A 10596-nucleotide genomic window follows, 5' to 3' on the forward strand; every position below is an offset into this window, starting at 1 on the left:
AGAACGCACTTGATTGTGAAGATTAGAAATGAGACATGTGCCTAGCCCACGCATGGAACTCAGAAAGTTACAGCGGTGTCTGTTGATGTGAGGCCCTCTGCGGGAGTCCTGATTCCAAGCCAGGAGCAGACTCAGGACCCAAGGTTGAAAAGAAAATGGAACACAGGTTGGCTGTGTGCTGGCCGCTGCTTTTGCGGACTTGTCTGTAGCATCTTCAACACCTGCTGCACCCTCACCAGTGTCGCCTCCTTCAGGTTGGGAGAGATGTCGTCTTCCCAAAGCCTCTTCACATCCCTTGCACCATTTGAGTCGCGCATCAAGACTGGGTTAGGTTCCAGTTCAACTGGGGAATGGCATAAAGATGTTAAATGGGGCTGGTGCTGTGGCATAGAAGGGTAAGCCTCTGCCTGCTGTGCCGGCATCCCATATGGGTGCCGGTTGGTGTCCTGGCTGCTCCACTTCCGATCCAGCTCTCTGTTTATGGCCTGGGAAAGCAGCAGAAGATGGCCCAAGTGCTTGGGCCCCTGCTCCCACATAGGAGACCTGGAAGACGCACCTGGCTTCGGATTGGCCGGGCTCTGGCCATTGCAGCAACTTGGGAAGTGAATCAGCAGGTGAAAGATCTTACTCTCTCCCCTTTTTTCTCTGTATCTCTCTTTCAAATAAATAATCTTTTTTAAAAATGTTAAACAGTTCTGCACAGAGGAGTTAAATGAGCTACCCAGGATGAACTCTGCCAGCCCATTTACAGCCTTCAACCCCAATCTCTGGGTCTTCCCACCACCTTGGTACACTTTTATCCCTTTCTGCCATTGCAGAATGATGGGGAGGGAGGCACTTTGAGACATATAGTCCCCACTGACTACAAGTTATCAAGTCCAAAATGCAAATCCTGCTGTCCCGGCCCACAGATGAGCAGTAAAGACCATAACTAGGACCTGAGAAGTTGGATAGGGGCTCAGGGGTTCCAAAAGCAGCCCCCCAAGGCGGAGAATATTCTGTGGGTACAAATTGCCTACCGTGACCAACCCATGGCCTCCACCTCTGAGACTGAAAACAGGTTGGTATCTCCCAAGGCTCACACTTGTTTCTGCCATAAAATGACCCTAAGGCTCTTCTCTACCAGCGTGGTGAGATAAAACGCAAAGTATAGATAAGAGACAGGCCAGAGACATCACGAGTCCTTGAGAAGTCACCAGGAACCATTAATTTTCAAAGCTGGATCTGCCCATGTTTAGATAACAAGTGAACAACTGTTTTAAACTAATTTAAGGCTAGAAATTGACAGTCTGCCCACTGAAGCCAGCAGTTGCCTATCTTTTATCAGGGCACAAAGAAAATTCTATATTGAACTGCAGATTGCCCAGCAGATAGGGAGGAATATATGCGCCTATCTTGAAATCACAGTGACCGAGAAGCAAGAAATCGAAAGAAGTCTGGGAACCTGGCCAACTCAAACCATGTCTGGCAATTCTATACCTTACACAAGGTACAAGCTCCCAAACCAGTGGAAAGATGGTTGACCTAAATCAGGTCTCCTGGACTTTTTGATGTATCTTTTCTACCAGAAACTACACATTCATTTTTTAAAGGATGTATTTATTTGAAACGCAGAGTTACAGCAAGGCAGAGGCACAGAGAGAGAGGTCTTCCATCTGCTGGTTCACTCCCCCAGATGGCTACACAATAGCTGGAGCTGCACCAATCTGAGCCAGGAGCTTCTGGGTCTCCCATGTGGATGCAGGGGCCCAAGGACTTGGCCATCTTCTACCGTTATCCCAGGCCATAGCAGAGAGCTGGAGTGGAAGTGGAGCAGCTGGGACTCGAGCCAGTGCCCATATGGGATGCTGGCACTGCAGGTGGCAGCTGAACCCGCTACACCACAGCACCAGCTCCCATATTCATTTTTAAAAATACTATTATTACTCTAGGAATTCTTTTTAGCCCCCCCCCCTTTATTTTTAAATTATTTGAAAGGCAGAGTTACAGAGAGAGAGAGAGAAGCAGGGAGATACAGAGAGTTCTGGGCTCCCGGCTTCAACATGACCCAGCACTGAGTGTTGTATGAATTTAGGGAATGAACTAACAGATGGAAGATCTCCATCTGTCTCTCTGCCTTTCAAATTAAATGACAATAAATAAATAATTGTAGGGACAGCATTTAGCCTAGCAGTTAAGACATTGGATAACAGGACTGGCACTGTGGCGTAGCGGGTTAAAGCCCCGGCCTGCAGTACCGACATCCCTTATGGGCACTGGTTCGAGTCTGGCTGCTCTACCTCCAATCCAACTTCCCTGCTAATGCACCTGGGAAAGCAGTGCAAGATGGCCCAAGTCCTTGGGCCATGCATGACTTAGCTCCAGCTGTTGGTGGCTGTTTGGGGAGTGAACCGGTGGATGGAAGACCTATTTCTCTATCTCTACATCTCTCTGTAGCTCTGTCTTTCAAATAAATATAATATATCTTGGCCAGTGCCGCGGCTCAATAGGCTAATCCTCCACCTGCGGCGCCAGCACCCCGGGTTCTAGTCCTGGTCGGGGCGCCGGATTCTGTCCCAGTTGCTTCTCTTCCAGTCCAGCTCTCTGCTGTGGCCAGGGAGTGCAGTGGAGGATGGCACAAGTGCTTGGGCCCTGCACCCGCATGGCAGACCAGGAGAAGCACCTGGCTCCTGGCTTCGGATCAGCGCGGTTCGCTGGCCCTAGCGCTCCGACCGCAGCGGCCATTGCGGGCAGGGGGAGAGGGGGTGAACCAATGGAAAAGGAAGACCTTTCTTTCTGTCTCTCTCCCTGTCCACTCTGCCTGTCAAAAATAAATAAATAAATCTTAAGAAAAAATACACTGAATAAGACTCCCACATCTCATATTGTTTCCTGCTAAAGCAGATCCTGGCATGGGGCAGTGGCCAATGGGGACAGGGGAGCCAAAGCTAGGATCCAGAAACTCAATCTAGGTCTCCCTCTTCCACATGGTTGGAAGGGACCCAATTATTTGGGCCATTACTGCTGCTTCCCAGGGTCTACACTGTCAGAAAGCTGGAGTCAGGAACCTGATCCAAGTATCAAACCCAGGTACTCTGGTGTGGGATGTGAGTTAACCAGGTAGGCCAAAAACCTGCCCCTGTGAATTTTTTTAAAAGATTTATTTATTTACTTGAAAAGCAGAGTCGGAAGGAGTGAGGAAGCAGGGAGAGAGACAGCAAGAGATGGACAGATCTTCCATTTGCTGGTTCACTTCCCAAATGGCCAAACAGCCAGGGATGGGCCAGCCCGAAGCCAGGAGTCAGGAAATCCATCTGGGTCCCCCACATGGGTGGCAGAGGCCCAAGCACTTTGATCATCATCTGCTGCCTTCTCAGGCACAATAGCAGGAAGCTGGATTGCAAGCAGAGTGGCTATGACTTTGACTAGCACTTCGATATGGGATACTAGTGTCATAAGCAATGGCTTAACCTGCTGCCACATAACACTGGCCCTAATTCCTGTGGTCTTTCCTACTAGGAAGTATTTTAATCATTTTTAAAAAGATTTATTTATTTATTTGAAAGGCAGAGGTAAAGAGAGAAAAAGAGAGGTCTTCACTCTCTTCACTTTGGTTCACTCCCAAATGGCTGCAATGGCCGGAGCTGGGCTGATCCGAAGCCAGAAGCCAGTAGCTTCTTCCAGGTCTCCCATGCTGGTGCAGGGGCCCAAAGACTTAGGCCATCTTCTACTGCTTTCCAGGCCATAGCAGAGAGCTGGATCGGAAGTGCAGGAGCTGAGACTCAAACTGTTGCCCATATCTGATGCCAGCACTGCAGGTGGCGGCTTTACCCACTATGCCACAATGCCAGCCCTGAACTTTAATCATTTTTCTTAGAAAACAAAAACCAAAAAACTTCCAGACATGGTTCACTTAAACAACAAAGGTACTGATTGACAGGGATTTTTCAGGAGTTGGGGATTCTAAAGTACTAGGAAGAAATGTTGGTATCCTGCTTCATTATAGATGGCAGAGGTCATTAATGGGAAACTTCTGCCCTCTAGGCCAATATCAAAACCCAGTGCAATGATAATCCCTTTATATAGAGTTGTTTTTTTTTTTTTTTTTTTTGACAGGCAGAGTGGACAGTGAGAGAGAGAGACAGAGAGAAAGGTGTTCCTTTGCCGTTGGTTCACCCTCCAATGGCCGCCGCTGCAGCCGGCGCACCGCGCTGATCCGATGGCAGGAGCCAGGAGCCAGGTGCTTTTCCTGGTCTCCCATGGGGTGCAGGGCCCAAGCACCTGGGCCATCCTCCACTGCACTCCCTGGCCATAGCAGAGAGCTGGCCTGGAAGAGGGGCAACCGGGACAGAATCCGGCGCCCTGACAGGGACTAGAACCCGGTGTGCCGGCGCCGCAAGGTGGAGGATTAGCCTATTGAGCCATGGCGCTGGCCCGAGTTTGTTTTCTTTCCTGCTATCTCCTCTATCCCACAGAAATGCCCAGTAGCAACTAGCTTAGGCTCCAGTCTTCCTGTTGAGTAGGAAAGGGAAGGTCACTCAGTCTCCACGCTTCCTTTTCTTTAGATGGTTCTTCTGTGTTCTCTCCCTTGCCTTCCTTCTTCTCTCGTGGCTTCTCGTAAGTCTTAATGAGTCGCTATCACTCCATCCCAGGGAGAAAATTGAGAAGCAAGATGGTTGCATCAGTTCCTGGCCAAGGATCTTTCTGAAGCCACCATGGACCACAGGCTGAGATGTGTAGCTCGCATGTCCTGCTGTTCCAGGGTCAAGACTGTGTGCCCTGAAGCTGCCATTCTCACAGTGATACCCGCTAAACCTGGAAGACACAGTCCTGCCACCAAAATCTGCAAGCAATGCCTGGATGCCGCATTTAGGGCCAAAGGCTGTCGGATGGGGTTATTCATCACAGTACAATGCCCAAGTAGGTCAAGGATCCAGGGTGAGAGGCTCACACCCAGGAGAGAGTCCTCAAGTCCTTGCAGTCTGATGAGAACTCTGTGGAATGAGAAGCATTTTCCTCAAACCAGCAGGTGTGTCAGGTGGCCGGCAAGGTACTCTGCAACACCTAGATAGCCAAAGGGAGTTCTAGGTCCAGTTTTCGGAGATTGGGTGGCACTGTTGTATTGGGAATCTTTGCTGAAGCATTAGGAGAACCGATGTCAGAAACAGTCTTATTGGTCTAAATTTCTGAAGGATCCTGCGCTCTCAGGCTTTCTATAACTTTGTTCACCAGGGCAGCAACAGCTTCCAATGGTGGCAGAATCTTCAGCATTGCAACCAGGTCAGTAACGTTGTGTCCTCTAGTCATTGTTCTTTTTTTTCTAAGATCCTACCTGTCTTCTTCAGTTTGCCCTTCAAATGTCCCTGGAGCCACATTCAAATTGTCCATCACATTGCTTATGTTTTCTTTTTCTTTTTCTTTTTTTTTTCTTTTTTGACAGGCAGAGTAGACAGTGAGAGAGAGAGACAGAGAGAAAGGTCTTCCTTTGCCGTTGGTTCACCCTCCAATGGCTGCCGCGGCCGGCGCGCTGCGGCCGGCGCACCGCGCTGATCCGATGGCAGGAGCCAGGAGCCAGGTGCTTTTCCTGGTCTCCCATGGGGTGCAGGGCCCAAGCACCTGGGCCATCCTCCACTGCACTCCCTGGCCACAGCAGAGAGCTGGCCTGGAAGAGGGGCAACCGGGACAGAATCCGGCGCCCCAACCAGGACTAGAACCCAGTGTGCCGCCACCGCAAGGCAGAGGATTAGCCTAATGAGCCGCAGCACCGGCGTTTTCTTAAAAGATTTATTTGTGGGAGACTGGGAGGAAGCTCCTGGCTTCGGTCAGCTCAGCTCCTGCCATTGCGGCCAACTGGGGAGTGAACCATCGGATGGAAGACCTCTCTGTCTCTCTCTGCCTCTCCTATCTGTGTAACTCTGACTTTCAAATAAATAAATATTAAAAAAAGATTTATTTGTTTATTTGAAATAATTAGAGGGAAATGGAGAGACAAAGTTTTTTTTTCAAATCAACTCGTGTTTTTATTCCATTTTTCCATAAACTTTTTTTTAAGGATTTATTTATTTATTTGAAAGAGCTACAGAGAGGAGAGGCAGAGAGAGAAAGAGAGAAAGGTCCTCCATCCGATGGTTCACTCCCAGTTGGCCACAACGGCCGATCCGAAGCCAGGAGCCAGGAACTTCCTCCGGGTCTCCCACGAGGGTGCAGGGGCCCAAGGACTTGGGCCATCTTCAACTGCTTTCCCAGGCCATAGCAGAGAGCTGGATGGGAAGTAGAGCAGCTGGGTCTCGAACCACATGGGATGCCTGCGCTTCAGGCCAGGGCATTAACCCACTGCACCACAGTGCCGGCCCGAGACAAAGATTTTTCACCTGTTGGTTCACTCCCCAAATAGCTGCAATAGCTGGGGCTGGCCCAGGGTGAAGCCAGGGGCCTGGAACTCCATCTGGGTGGCAGGGTTGGGCCATCTTCAGCTGCTTTCCCAGGCACATTAGCAGGGAACTGGATTAGAAGTGGAACTGCCAGGACTCAAGCCGGTGCTCACCTCAGGCAGTGGTTTACCCACTGTATCACTATCCCCCACATCTTTTGTTTTGTCACCAGAGAAAGGCGAGGTCTGTTCAGCAGAATGGGGGGTAAGGTCCCGATCTCCCTTCAGCAAAGCTCCACTGAAGGAGCTGGCTTAAGTGGGGGCGGGGGGGACATTTCATGCAAATAGAAATCGAGTAAGATATGTAGCACAAAGGGCCTGAACCCTCTGCCTGGGCTGTCTCTGGAACCAGAGTCCATTGCAACCATGGCCTCTCTCAGCCCTCACGGTGCTCGTCACACCAAGCTCCCTTTCCCCTGAGCAGCAGACAACTGGATAATCCTATGATTTTTTTTAAAAAAGTATTTATTTACTTATTTACTTATAAGGCAAAATGAGGGCTGGACAGCCGTGTGGGAGACCCAGATGGAGTTCCTGGCTCCAAACTTTGGGCTGGCCCAGTCCTGGCTTGTTGTGGCCATTTGGGAAGAGAACTAGAGAGCCAGAGAGAACCAGAAGATGGAAGGAAGTCCTCTCCTTCCTCTCTCTCTCTCTCCTCTCTTTGACTCTCCTCCTTTCTCTGATGTTCTTTCAAATCTTAAAAAAAAAAAAAAAAAAAAAAAAAGGCAACAGAGAGAAGGAGAACAAGCAAGACAAGCAAGAGATCTTCCATCTGCTAGTTCATTCCCCAAATGGCCACAACAGCCAGCACTGGACCAGGCCAAAGCCAGGTACCAGGAATTCCATCCAGGTGTCCTACACGGTGGCAGGGTCCAGTGCTGCTTCCCAGACAGAGTAGACGGGACTCAAAGCAGTGCCCCAGTACAGCATGTCAGTGTTCAAGCAGTGGCTTAACCTGCTGTGCCACAATATCAGCCCCCAGTAATAAAATATGAAAAGGACATTTCTGTCTATAAGAAAAGAAAGTGAAATACAGACCTCTTCGCACATAGAAAGCTGACATAGTTCTGCGCTGGCAGACATTACTTTAGTCTGAAGGAAAAGCACCCCAGTTGGAATCTGAGGACTTAAGGAAGGATAAAGAGCACTGGAAGGATAAATATGGGCATAAATAATAATACTGATGTTTATTTATCTTTAAAGATTTATTTATTTATTTGAAAGGCAGAGTTACATAGAGAGGGAGAGAGAAATCTTCCATCTGCAGGTTTACTCCCCAAATGGTCGCAGTAACTGGGACTGGGCCAGGCCTGGAACTCCATCTGGATCTTCTGTGTGGGTGCAGGGGTCCAGGACTGGGGCCATCTTCCACTGCTTTCCCAGGTGCATTAGCAGGGAGCTGGATCCGAAGTGGTGCAGCCGGGTCTCAATCCAGCACCCATATGAGATGCCGGTGTTGCAGGTCACGGCTTAACCCAGTGTGCCACAATGCCAGTCCCGACACTGATAGTTTTTTTTTTTTTTTTTTTTTTTTTTTTTTTTTTTTTGACAGGCAGAGTGGACAGTGAGAGAGAGAGACAGAGAGAGAAAGGTCTTCCTTTGCCGCTGGTTCACCCTCCAATGGCCGCCGCTGCAGCCGGCGCACCCCGCTGATCCTGGCAGGAGCCAGGAGCCAGGTGCTTTTCCTGGTCTCCCATGGGGTGCAGGGCCCAAGCACCTGGGCCATCCTCCACTGCACTCCCTGGCCATAGCAGAGAGCTGGCCTGGAAGAGGGGCAACCGGGACAGAATCCGGCGCCCCAACCGGGACTAGAACCCGGTGTGCCGGCGCCGCAAGGTGGAGGATTAGCCTATTGAGCCACGGCGCCGGCTAACACTGATAGTTTTAAATATAATAATGAGGGGTTTATAACATATGTGAAAGGAAAAAATAGTATTTCCATACTACTTAATTAAGGAGGCATTTATAATTTTTAAGTCCAAGAATATATGGCAAACACTAAAACAGTAATCCTGTACATGAATGTATATGTACAAAGAGAAAAACACTGAAGACACTAGAATTGAAAAGCACTTGATTAATCTAAAAGAAGGCAAAGAGTGGGAATAAAGCAACAAAGAACAGATGGATAGAAAACAATTGTATTAAATCTAAATGCAAAGGGAAACCCTTGGAGGGTTTCAACACGAGTATGAAAAAATTACTTCCCAAGCAGGAGCTAGCAGAGGTTGGGCCTTTGGCTACCACACAGCTGACCTTACAGTGGCCAGCACGAGGCTGGACACAGAGGGCATCAGTGACGACCTACTGACCGCACTACTCAAGCTGCCGGCTACGCTGCCAAGCAGCAGCAGATTCACCTTTCCCTGAAGCCCGTTCTAGTTGCACTGTTCAGCCAGCAGAGAAAAGAGGTGACTGGATTGAGACCCCCGTCCCCACCCCCACACTCCTCAACCGTCTTTCCCATTTGGTAACTATGGCAGCTTCTAAAGTACAGGAATATTCTCCCAGACTTGACCGTGCAGCGGACTCAGCTGGAGTGACTTACAAACAGTTCCGATTATGGTGTCAGGAATATGCTTTCCTGTCAGCCCAGCGCTGACCCTGCTGATCTTTGGCAACTGTTGCTCTAGGGCATGAATGCATTGATGGTCTCCCTGACCTTTGCCATAGGCAAGACTTTAAGGTCAAGAAGGAACACTGACCCATGCAGTTCTAACACTTTTACCCTAAAACTGTTTTTCCTTTTTTTTTTTTTTTAAAGATTTATTTATTTATTCGAAAGAGAGAGAAAGAGAGAAAGAGAGAGAGAGAGAGGTCTTCCATCTGCTGGTTCACTCCCCATGTGGCCACAATGGCCAGGGCTGGGCAATCTGAAGCCAGGAGCTAGAAGCTTCTTCCAGGTCTCCCATGCCGGTACAGGGGCCCGAGGACTTGGGCCATCTTCTGCCTTCCCAGGCCATAGCAGAGAGCTGGATTGGAAGTGGAGCAGCTTGGACTCGAACCAGCACCTATATGGGATGTTCGCACTGCAGGCAGTGGCTTTACCTGCTACACCACAGTGCCAGCCTCGCTTTGGGTTTTTTTTTTTAGCAATCTATCCATTGCTAAAAATGTAGTATTAAAGACCATACTATCGATTTTGAATTTTTCTTATCCTTTTGTATATTTCCCAAAGTGTCAACAGTTGCAAAATTTCCCTGGAGAAAATGAACCCTTTGTCAACATGTCATTTTCATATTCACTCAGCAGTTATTTTCTGAGTGCCTCCTTTGGGGGTAGCACTGTAGTTGGGGGAACCAATCTAGTCTGGCTTCCATTAGCTTCTCCACCATTACCTGCTGTTGAGTTATTCTAGGTCCTCGGAAAAGAAATCACCAGGTAGGATGAACCATGCAGGGATTAAAGCCTGATGGGTCCAGTTCAGCATCTCTGCTATGCTCATTGGCTGAGAGCAACTCTGGGGAGAATGGCTTCAGAGTGAACAGAGTGATGGATTTCAGAACACAGAGTTGAGACACTGGTCAGTAACACTCCTCCCCACAACTGGAGGTCGGAGGCATATTTTCATGTCCTCTATCTTTCAGACTTATTTCTCCGTAGTTCCCATGGGCCTCTCTATCTAGGGGAAAAACTGGAGAGGGAGATCAGTGGGATAAACTAGCATTCATCACTCTAATTGTCTCAGAGCTGAATATTCACCCTGTGCTTCCTCCACTCTTATCCACTCTTATCCTCAGCCAGCATCCCCAAAGCTGTGGTGGCTTACCAGGCGATGCGACCCAGACCTTCACCCCGGAGTTGGCAGTGGTCTAAACTCCTGGTCACCATACCATCCTCAGTGTACATGTCTGTTCAACTAGAAAAGAGCAGAGCACCAGCAGACCCTGAAGTGGACTACCTAGACATTTCTTCCTCCCACTATGTGAAAAGTCCTATGTCTTATCAGGGTTTATGACTTGACAATATGATGACTTATCATCTATGATCACTGGGAATAGCAAGCCTACAGGTCCCTAGTGGCAGCTATAAGTTGTATTTCAGTAAGCCCTTTTGTGCCACTTGGACCCAGAACCATGCAGGGTCCAGAATGCAGGATTGGGAAGCACAGCCATGTGGGTCCTGGGATTAACAGACATAGCTGTTTTTCCACATTAGTTCCTAGATTAGTTCCATGTATTCTTCCC

The 10596-nt window shown here is 48.9% G+C and overlaps 1 pseudogene; it reads right to left on the reverse strand.

Annotated features, from left to right (window-relative positions):
- Positions 1-4470: 4470 nt before the first annotated feature.
- On the reverse strand, positions 4471-6699 carry LOC127489343 (interleukin enhancer-binding factor 2 pseudogene; annotated as a pseudogene).
- Between the last annotated feature and the right edge of the window lie 3897 nt (positions 6700-10596).

This window comes from Oryctolagus cuniculus, chromosome 18 (assembly GCF_051225735.1).
Source record: "Oryctolagus cuniculus isolate XC-2025 breed Fujian yellow rabbit chromosome 18, ASM5122573v1, whole genome shotgun sequence".
Classification (NCBI taxonomy): Eukaryota; Metazoa; Chordata; class Mammalia; order Lagomorpha; family Leporidae; genus Oryctolagus; species Oryctolagus cuniculus.